Source organism: Antennarius striatus, chromosome 18 (assembly GCF_040054535.1).
Source record: "Antennarius striatus isolate MH-2024 chromosome 18, ASM4005453v1, whole genome shotgun sequence".
Lineage (NCBI taxonomy): Eukaryota > Metazoa > Chordata > Actinopteri > Lophiiformes > Antennariidae > Antennarius > Antennarius striatus.
The window spans coordinates 12,734,686-12,746,077 of NC_090793.1; positions in this window are offsets into that span (position 1 = coordinate 12,734,686).

Below are 11,392 nucleotides of genomic sequence, written 5' to 3' on the forward strand. Positions count from 1 at the left end.
TCTCATTACTCAGGCTTTAAACAGGATGATAAACTGCTTATCACACACCTCTCAGCTTCTCTTCAGACCATTTCTTATCATTGTTGTTGTTGGTTTTTTTCTAATTTGAGGCTTCATTTCCTGCAGAGTCTCCACATCTAGTCAGATGAAATTATTCATATGTAGAACAGTTTGTGCTAAGAGGCAAGTGAAGGGGTTACTGACAGTCTCTGCATTTCAATATCACATATGTTCTGCTTGCCTGAAAACCTGCTGCTAAACTAACCAAGAAAGAACAACAAGTTTGAACTCTCATCTGAACCCTGGACCCTGAGAAGTCCGCATTAGCATTCTCACTATTGAGCTCCATGTTTAGCTCGATGTTTAGGGACCATTTGCAGTCCCTCACCATAATGTTTGTTCAGTTTCAGCCTAAACTGTTAAAATAGGAAGGCTAGATTAAAAAAAGCAGTACATAACTAGAAAATTACTTTTAAAAAAGACAGTGTTGTGTTTCCAAATCTGAGATTTGAAGTCTTTTCAATAGTTATCAACTAGTTTGATCTGCAGAGGTGAGCCACTAAAGAGGCACTTGGACGAACCCAGGTATACGGTATTCAACTTACTTATTTTTATGACCCTGTTTTTTTTTTTTGGTACACAAGCTGTAAATTTATCATTTAGTATATTTCAGTTTGACATCTTCTGTCATCAGAAGAGATTCCAATTTGATTTCATGATGAACGTGCTATTGAGTTGACTGACAGGCTAAATCGGCATTGATAAAATGGTAGCGCATGGATCAGCAGACCCTGCACACCCAGAGACTCTGAGACCTCAGCCTCTGCTTCCTCTGTGTAAGACATGGTAGTGGGATTGAGGAGATCCTCAAAGTATTCTTTTCACCACTAGACAATATCCTCAGTCGATGTCAGCAGCTCCCTGCCTCTACTGTAAACAGTGTTGGCTGTCACCTCATTCACATCCTGAGGCGCTGAATGGATTTCCAGAATTCCTTCAAGGCTGACCGATAGTCCACCTCCATGGCCGCCCCAAACTCCTCCCAGACCGGGGTTTTTGCCTCCGCAACTACTCGAGCTGCAGTACGCATGGCCTTGCCTGTACCCGTCAGCTGCCTCCGGAGTCCCACAATGCAACAACATTTGATAGGACTCCTTCTTCAGCTTGACGGTATCCCTTACTTCCGGTGTACGCCACTGGGTTTGAGGGTTACCACCACTAGAGACCTTGTTACCACAGCTCCAAACAGCCGCTTTGACAATGGAGGTGGAGAACACGGCCCACTCTGACTCAATGTCACCAGCCTCCTGCGGAATCTGAGAGAAGCTGTCCCGGAGGTGGGAGTTGAAGACCTCACTGACAGAAGGCACTCAAACTCCCCCACCATGATAAGGTGGCAGCTCTCGGGGGAGTATCTGACCTTCTATTACATCTTTTTTACATTTAATATTATCATATTAAATCTACTGAATATTACTGAAATGCAACCATAAGAGACTGGGCAACAGAATATCCATTAATCACACAATTGCTTGGTAATCAATGTCATTGCCAGAGGGCATTGAGAAAACTTCTGGGTAGCAAGTTTGACTCACATCCTATAAATGTAAATGTTGCCTGTTTTTTGTTAAATGTTAAAAACAACATGTGTTCACAACATTTGTCATACGAACTACATAGGTTGTTGTGCTTTGTGCTGCATCAAAGTAACAAAAAACAACTAATGCACCACCACCAAAATTATAGTATATGATGTATACAAATAATATATAAGCAAAATGTAAAAGAAAAGTCACCAATTTCATCAGAATAATGTTTTGTGAAAATGCTTCTTTAATGTTAACAACTTTCCAGAGACAGTTATTAATTTGTAAAGGACCTAGCGATGTCTGTGGGTTATATGTGAAGGTCTGCATGCTGATGCATTCTTGAGCAAAACATCAACATGCTCTCTGTGTGCCATAAGGGCGGGCCACTGATCCTCAGGGATGAGTCGAATGCAGATACAATTTTGCCCTCTGGGCATAAATAAAGCATTAAAAAACAAACAAAACATATGGCCAAAATATTTCGACATAGCTGTGAATCTATTTGTCCATTACAAAACTGTGGGCATTAGGTAACTTTTGTAATGTTTTTGTTTTAAATATATTTGTGTCATACTTCAACTGTCAATATGTCTTCGAAGTAGTCAGATTGTCATATCAGAGTCCTACAGCCCACTCTAGTGCTCTTAAATTTGTTTTTTATTTTTTATACCAGGTACGTCTTCCCCAATGGAAAACCAAAGTACGTGTGAGTTTTATGGTTTCCAAAGGAACCAGGCACCAGAGTCAACGTGTGGCAACATCAAAAACCTTTAATCAGTCAGTTTTCAAAAACCAGGGAACCACAGCGATAACAGCACCCGGGAGATACCAAAACACGTAGTCAATTCCAGGCAGGGGTCAAAACCACAAACATACATAGAATGAAAACCACTAAATAAAAGACAAAAACAAGACGGACACAGATCATCACAGAGAGGAGTTTAGAGCTGAGTACAGAACTTCATCAACTATATCCTCCGGTCTCTGATGACTCATTTAGATTCAGCCTTGTGTGCCTACCTAGCTGCCTACCTACCTACACAAGGCATTTAATGATTTTCACTTCCTCAGATGTGGATGTTGTGCAAGGACAGTGTCAAAATAAAGGGTTCTGTTCTCTAAAATGATGTTGCTTCAATATTAATATTTTTCTTCAATTTCTCTTATGACCATTACTGCTTATTGTATAGATAAGCAATCTCCTATTTGTGTATGATGTTGTGAAAATCTTAATGTTAAGACCTGACACACTTACTGTACATTGTGCACACAAAGGAAAACTAATGAAGAAGCTGTTGCTAAATGGAAATGGAATGGAAAAACATTGCTAAATGGCTAACATCTCACCCTCAATACAGGCAAAACTGTGTATGATTTGAATAAACATAAACTAGAATTGACATAAACAGCTCAGTTTTTCCTAGCTATTTATGTAGAAAACAAAAAATTGGAACTGTGGAAGAAAGGCGTAACTGCAACAAAAAGCCAGGCTGACTTTATCATTTTCAGCTTGTCCCCTAGATGAAGCAAGCCTCAATACGCCCTTCTTTGGAACGCCCCCTCCCCTATTCGACACACGCTTCAAAGCTTCAATACCAAACGTCACATCACCATTTAATAGTTCATGCTCAGAAAAGCAGCAGTGTCTGCACAGACCATCTATTCTATAACGCAGTAAGTGCGTTATGGCTGAAATTAAAATCATGCGTCATAGTAGACCAAAAAATATACAACACATTGAGTACAATAAGTGAACAGAAGTACCCTGAGGGTTTTGTGTTACTGGAATTTTTAGTAAATCAATCCTCCCACACACTGACTAGTTGCCGTTTCCTGCAGCCTTTTGTCACTGTTATTTCGCACTGGATGATGTAAAAGTCGTTTATTGTTCGTGCTTTTTTCAGAGCTACAGTGAGATACTGCAGTTGGGAAGTCAGTGCTACATGTTCAAAAATGGAGACTTTCAATCTTTCTCAAAACGCCATAAGCTGTATGTGATTGTATCTGATACCTAGATCGCGGTAGAAATAAAACTAATTAACAGCCTATGTTAAAAATTGGTCTAATTACAATGAATGTGATTTAAATATTGAAATGCTTAATGTCAAGATTCCACCCTGTAACACACTGAGAATATTCTTTTTTGAAAATGAACATGCATATATTAATAAAGTTAGTCTAACATTGGTCATTTGCAGGCAAGCTTGTTTTCTTTATCATGGACTTTAACTGACAATACAATGTTATGAGAAATAACAAATAATTAACTTCATTAAGAATTAACCTTATTGATCCCCTATGGGGAAATAATTTTTTCCACTCCAGTCATTAGTTTGCCAGGTATCATCACACACATATATATTTGTGCACAGGTCCGTAACACACACGCACACACACGCACGCACACGTGCACACACACGTGCACACACAGGGGACCTGTACACATGCAGATAATGAGAGGGAGAGAGGTGGGCATTTTCTTCATGGTGTGCCAAATGAGCAGTTTTTAAGGGAAAGGTACCTTGCTCAAGAGAACCTCGGCAGTACTGAGGAGGTGAACTGTGATTCTCTACTGCCAATTCACACGCAAAACATTTTTGTTCCAAATTGGCCCTGAACTGGCCACCCTCCACCTCCCCAGCTGAAGACCAAGTGGACTCAGCTACTGCTACTGTTAGTTTTCTTGTCCACTAACAAAACAGTGTGTGTAGAGTGGGAAGATAATTTCCTCTACTGGGGACAATAAAGTACATTATCTTTCCTTTCCTTTCCTTTCCTTTCCTTTCCTTTCCTTTCCTTTCCTTTTATTGTTGGACCTTAATCATCGACTCTTATTGGAGGGGCTGACATGCATTTTACACATTCTGCTAGTCCAATTTCAGCAATGGCCAAGAAGAATTGTCAGCTTTTCTGTCTGACGTCTTTTTACACCTCGCTTCAAAGCGGTGATGTATTGTATTTGTCAGTGTTCATGTGTTTGGCTGTTTGTCTGTTTGTCTGGTCGTTCGTTCATTTGTATGTCCACCAAATATCTTCGCAACCGTTTCAGATAGAAAGATGAAACAAAAAGCACATTACTAGGGCGGCAAAGGGGATGAAAATGAGATGATGATCTTGACCTTGAGAAATCTAGGGAGAAGTCCAGTGTAAGACCATAGATCAAAAGTAGTGTTTTAATCCAGGTGTCTTTGACCTACCCTGAAAGGTCAAAGCTATGCACTTGTCAGGTACTACTTTCAGGATACCTTGACCTACTCTTTGCGGGATGTTGGGCTATATTGGTAGAAGGATGCTGAGCTTTGAACTGCCAGGCAGGAGGCCTAGAGGAAGACCAAAGAGGAGGTTTATGGATGTAGTGAAAGAGGACATGAAGGTAGTTGGTGTGAGAGAAGAAGATGCAGAAGACAGGGTTAGATGGAGGCAACTGACTCGCTGTGGAGACCTCTGAAGGGAAAAGCTGAAAGGAAAAGATTTGGGTCACATACATAACCTAACAGCGGTTTTCATCGCAGGGAGACGCCACCCAGATAGAAAAAATTGAGGATACAGCGTCCACACGACAACACAGACCCGGCATTTTCAAAAAGTTGTGTTTTCATCCTGGCTATCTGCGTTGTCGTGTGGATGGAAGGTAACCGCAGCAAAAAAGTTGCATTTTCAAAAAGATCTGGTACTATGTGGACGGGGCCTTGGTTGGTCTTTTACTGTGTTTAGCTAAACTCCTTTGTTAACTGTTTGTTCTTTTGGAAATTAAAAGGAAAAGCCTAATTTAGGACAAAAACCTCCTGTGTCCTATTGCCTTGGGTTCCAGTCCTAGTTTGAGTGTGACATAGCTCAGAGTCGCAGTTACACTACTGTGTAAAGAAAAGTCTTTTCCTATAGTTGTATAGGTGTGAAAATATGGAATGCTTTAAGATGCCAAGGAGAAGTGGGTGGAATAATTTTTTGGTGAGTCATGGTTTTTGCTGCATTTTTGACATTTTGTTTATATCACATTGTGTCCTTTCAGTATATCATGAGTCTAAAGTAAAAATAGTTATTTTTATGCATCCATGTATCACAAAATATATTTGTGGATATGGGGTTAGTGTCTGACCTTTGAAGAAAGCTTTTCTTTATATCTGAATAACTGCTTTGTACTCAACAATGAATCCTCTTGCATAACCTGTCTAAGTGACATCTGCTTTACAGTATTCCTCCTGCTCATGCTGTGACCTGTAACCTAATGTTATCACAAAGTACTGGGTTCCAATTATGCACCGTCAGTCTGATCAATATTAGTTAGCCGAGACATTTGGCCCAAGGAAACAAAATTCTGATTGATCAATCATGATCTTTTCACTCCAGTATTTTATCATGGAAATATCAAGCATAATAAATTTTCCCCTGCCTGTGCCTTATTTGGATGTTAAATGTAATCAGCTTTATAAATCCCTGTAGGGAAATTTTTTGCCCACTCTGACACACTGGTAGTTAGTCATATGCGTATCTACTGTATCTATCTATCTATCTATCTATCTATCTATCTATCTATCTATCTATCTATCTATCTATCTATCTATCTATTGATATATACTGTATATATATATGTGTGTGTGTGTGTGTGTGTGTGTGTGTGTGTGCGTGCGTGCGTGTGTGTGTGTGTGATTGGGTATAGGCCCGTAACACACACACACACACACACACACACACACACACACACACACACACACACACACACACACACACACACACACACAAACACATATACACACACGCACACACACAAGGGGGCGGGCCCCAATGACCCGCTTATAAAGTTGACATCGCCTTGCTCAAGGGCGCCTCAGCAGTGCTCAAGAGGTGAACTGGCACCTTCCACTGCCGGTTTACACTCTGAAATTCTTGCCCGACACAGGTAAAATTTCCAGCAACCCTCCAGTCCCCAGCCAAAGACTTAGTGGACTGAGCTACTGCTGCCACTTGTGTGAAAAATTTAACAATGTGCTTGAGGACATTGATTACTAGTGTCACAAACATGACCGAGTGGGCATGTTTATTAATTATACACATGCATTTTTTTGTGATGAAGTATTTTTTCATCGCGCATACTGAAATATTTACTTCTCCCAAAGAGAATCACATGGTGGCTAGGAATGCCTGAATAAAATTTCATGGTAATATTTTAATATCAAAGATGTCAAGCTCTTAGTTGCCCTAATGCAAAAAAAATAAAAAAAATAAAACCAGTTCTTTAGCAGCTATGGATGGATTTCATCAGATATTTATGAAATGTCAGGTCATCATCAAAGTCATCCTCAGACATTAGTGGTAAAGCGGACAGTAGAGCGGGTTGTCCAATGTTCTGAGATCGGTGGTTCGATTCCTGCTACTGCCCAAATAAAAACACCCGGAGGTGAGCTGACAGTGGGAGGTGTCAAGTGACCCCCGGAGCACTGCCGAGGCGCCCTTGAGCAGGGCGCCGTCCCCCCTCACAAGTTGCTCATTTGGGCGCACCACGAAGGAGCTGGCCGCCACTCTACCTTCCCAGCATGCTTACAGGCTTCCTTGTGTGTGGTTGTTTGTCTTACAGGGGCCTGTCCACACTAATATGCATGTGTGTGATTGACTAACAAAAACTAGGGTGCGCTTCTTAATTTCCCTTTGGGGATTCTAACCTTGTATAAAATTACATTTAAAAAATTAAATCAGTTGCTCTTATCAGTTTAATTGACTTTTGAAGTGAGTAAGACATTTCAGCACTTCTATGATTTATCTTGTCATTGAAGCGTTAATACATAATAACCTGTACGAGCAAACATGAAAGTTCCTCTCTCTTCGTGTCTTGTGTTGTGACCCACCACCAGCACTGCAGACAGCTTTGTTACAAGTCAGTAAGCCGACAGGTTCATCTTTATTAATGATAGACAAAAAGAACAACATTGTTTAAAGATTATTCCCAGTGCAAACGTCAGGCACTAATTTAACATGAAATTATGCACTACAATAACTTGAATCCTATTTAATGAACAATGCACATTGACTAAAAACAAAATGAGATTTAGATTTAAATAGCGCCATTATATTATAATAGCCCATTGTTCTCTTTTTCTGTGGGGCTGAAGTGAACCTACTGTAGTTATGACTCCAAGAAAATCTGAAAACAATAATAGATCACCACTGGTGAAGCTTTTCTCTCGCAGTGACTTTGGTGGTTTGAAACTACTTTCCAAACTTTGAAGTTTAATAAATTGTGTAATAATCAGAGCAGACATTTAATAAAACCACAAATTCTGCAAAATACAGACACAAGAAAACTTCATGAAAAGCAGAAAACACATTATCGAGGCCATGGTCCTGATGGAGATGTCTGTGGAAGAAATGCAATACAAGCTACTTCATTAAACAATATTTCACAATAATTAAAACTATATTGACTAGAGTAGAACTCAGAAACAAGCTTGTGCTAATTATACAGTAGCAGTTCTAACAAGAACTAAGGCAGTCAGAGACTACAACATCCCGCGACTTACCCTGATCTATTTCCAGGGTAGATTACCCTGAAAGTACCTGACAGAAAAAAAGCACATTACTCGGGTGGCAGAGGAGATGAAAATGAGATGATAACCTTGACCCTGAGAAAACTAAGTGAAGGTCAAATTTCAACTTTTTTTACACTTAGGAACCGAATAAAAAGCCCAGTATGAGTAAGACCATAGATCAAAGGTAGTGCTTTGATCAATGAAAGTAGGTCAGAGGACTAGCTTTGATCTTTGACCTATGCAAGTAGGTCAGGGTAAAATTTTAAATTCAGGGGTGTCGTGGGATGTTGCAGCCTGTGACTGCCTTGTTCTATCTGCAATGGTTATGAAGATATTTGGTGGACATACTAACGAACGAACGTACAGATGAACACCCGAACACTGACAATTACAATACATCACTGATTTGAAGCGGGATGTAATTATAAATATAGGTCTACTCACTCTGAATGGACAACAGAAAGTAAGTGTATTCTTTATAAGTAAGTTTAAAAAGTAGTTAATATACAATAAGACAATTATTGGTGACTGGACATTGAGGTTATATCTCAAGCTACACAGAGTGTTTTCATATAAAGCTTTGTTCTCCATTTGGAAAATGCTTTCATGTCATGTCAATCGGGATTCCTGTGAATACATTTCTGCTATTTATGGCTTATAATGACAGTCTAGATGAATTTCCTGTCAAGATCTTCCTTTCAACATGCTCACAGTTCTGATTGTGAATGTCATTGTGTGGGAAGGATAGAACAGATGAGAGCTAGCGATGGTTTTATACATTTAACAAGAATGTTGCTTTTTCTACATTTGGACAGACTGGGGAGCAACGTCTTTTACTTTGGACAGGGTGAGGATAGTTGTGTCCCACTGTTCCCACTCTTTACCTGGAGTCAACAATCTCCTAAGCTGTAGCTTCATGCTGTAGTTTTCAGCAATGATCGAGCAAAGATAGCAGTCATGATTGTGTAAGGAACAAGAGTGCTATCTGGAGCTTTCATGAAAATGTTGATGCGAGGAGGTGTTCAACATTGTTTCATTTAAATGTACTATTTTGGCAGCTTGTTGGTTGGATTGATTAGCCAATACTACTTGACATTGTCAAAAATAGATAACATATTGTTGAAATTGTGGTTAATGTCTCTGAGTGTGTTTCCCACATTACTTCATTCATTAATTTGTTGTATACTGTATTGAAACAATCTATTCGCCAGACAAACAGCCTGTACTTGTTCTATTAATTCTTTGAACCAAAGGGGAATTTGATAGTGTCCACAGGTGCAAAAACTGTTCCCTGGCACTGAACAGTAATTGAACTCTTTTTCTTTTTTTCTAACATTCCAACACATTTTGTAAATAAATACATGAATAAAGTCATAAAGTGACACTGTTACTAATGTATAGATGTGTTACATTTTTTAAGCTGTATTGCCATTCTCTAGGAGTCAAGCTGGTGACTAGAGTCATTCATTCTATCGCATCTTCTGCTTTGTGGGTCAAGGGGTTACCTATCCCAGCAGATGAGAGGTGGGGCGTACACTCTGGATGCACCAACAGTGCATTGCAGAGCAACACAAAAGACAAAAAACCACTCGTACACACACTCGCAGCTACGTTGAATTTTGAGTATACCAAGTCACCTAATCTCATTTTTTTAGAGTTGGGAGGAAGCTGGAGAACTCGCACAGACACAGGGAGAACATACAAACTGCACAGAAAGGACAGACCCAGAACCTCTTGCTGTGAGGTGAGCGTGCTACCCGCTGCAGCTATTGACTAGAGCTGTTTGAAATTAGTTTGTCTTTATTTCACAAATTGAATAATTTCATTTCATGCTACTTTTAGGAGCATGATATTCATTCATCTTCTCTCATGTCGGAGGAAGTCAGAGAATCCAGAGAGTTCCAGGGAATAGAACATGGGGAGAACTGGCAAACTCCACACAGAAATGCCCAAGGTGTTACTTAACCGAGGACCTTCTCGCTGTGAGGCAACAGCACTACCCCGTGCACCACTATGTTGCCGAATTCTTGAAGCTGAAACCCATTCCCTCACCAGCCAACCCCCACTTCAACCACAGAGTCTTGGCAGGAGTATTACATGATGTGTGGAATGACTTTGCAAGGTTTTTGCCAATTTTTTTGCCAGTCAGTTTGTTTCAAACAGAATCAGTATTACAACCTTTCTGGTTTTACATTCCACCCATGAACTGACGTTCCTGAACCGGTTAGAACGGAAAAAAAAAAAGTTCCTGAACCGGGTAATAATGTTCCTTGTAAATATAAATAGGTAGGTAGCTTTAGGACTTTTAAATTGACAATTTAGCAATTAGTTTACGTACTGTAGATGTGTCCCTACAGTAAACAGAACAACAGCACTGATCCAGTTACGGAACAGAGGATGGAGAATGAGAGGAAGACGGAGAAGCTGCGGCAGCTTACGATGCAACAAAGTTTGCGTATATTAGAGCCTACAGGGGAGCGAACACGTGAAGCTCTGAACAAAGCTTCTTGTGATCTGTCAAGAACAGAAAGAAAACACAGATAAATGTCTAGAGCGTCGGAGGAAGTCACCGAAGGAGATTAATTGCTACAAAGAGCTGGCAGTACGGGGACACACTGCACTGAAAATGACTGGCAGTCAATGAGTTAATGTCTGAATCAAACATTTTTTTCAGATTGACAGACTGTAGTGTTCACCTGTTATGAAAGGTGATATGCCTCAACTTCTCTCTTCTAATATCACGCATGAAACATGAGTTAAGATATTTTTTTCAAGAACAAAAAAAATGGTATTAACTGGTTGCAATTATTTTCTCTTCAGATTCTGTTCCAGAACATTAAAACATACAAAGTTTTCAGTTTCATTTTCTGGTTTTTGTTTTGAACCGTTTCAGTGCCCTGCTTTGGTGAGACTGTGTGTTCATCTAAAACTAGCTACACAAAGAGGTCAACAACATTCATCCAGCACAGAGGGTGGCTCGTTTTTAATAAAAATGAGACTGTAGCTTATTATGGAATTTACTCAAATGAGGCATCATTTTCGCATCAGAAATGTCATTATCAACATCAATAAAATTATCTACATCCTGCCACACAAAACAAGTCAAGAGCCAATCTACTTCAGTGACTAACAGTATTCTCAGAACATTTGGCAAATTTAGGAAGCTAATGGGTTTTTTTTTTAACCCTCTGTACCCTCGCCTGTTTTCTTTGCCGTTTGATGGATATAAAATGCATATGTACTTTTATAGTGTGTAAGATTATGACTTTATGAAAAACCCTG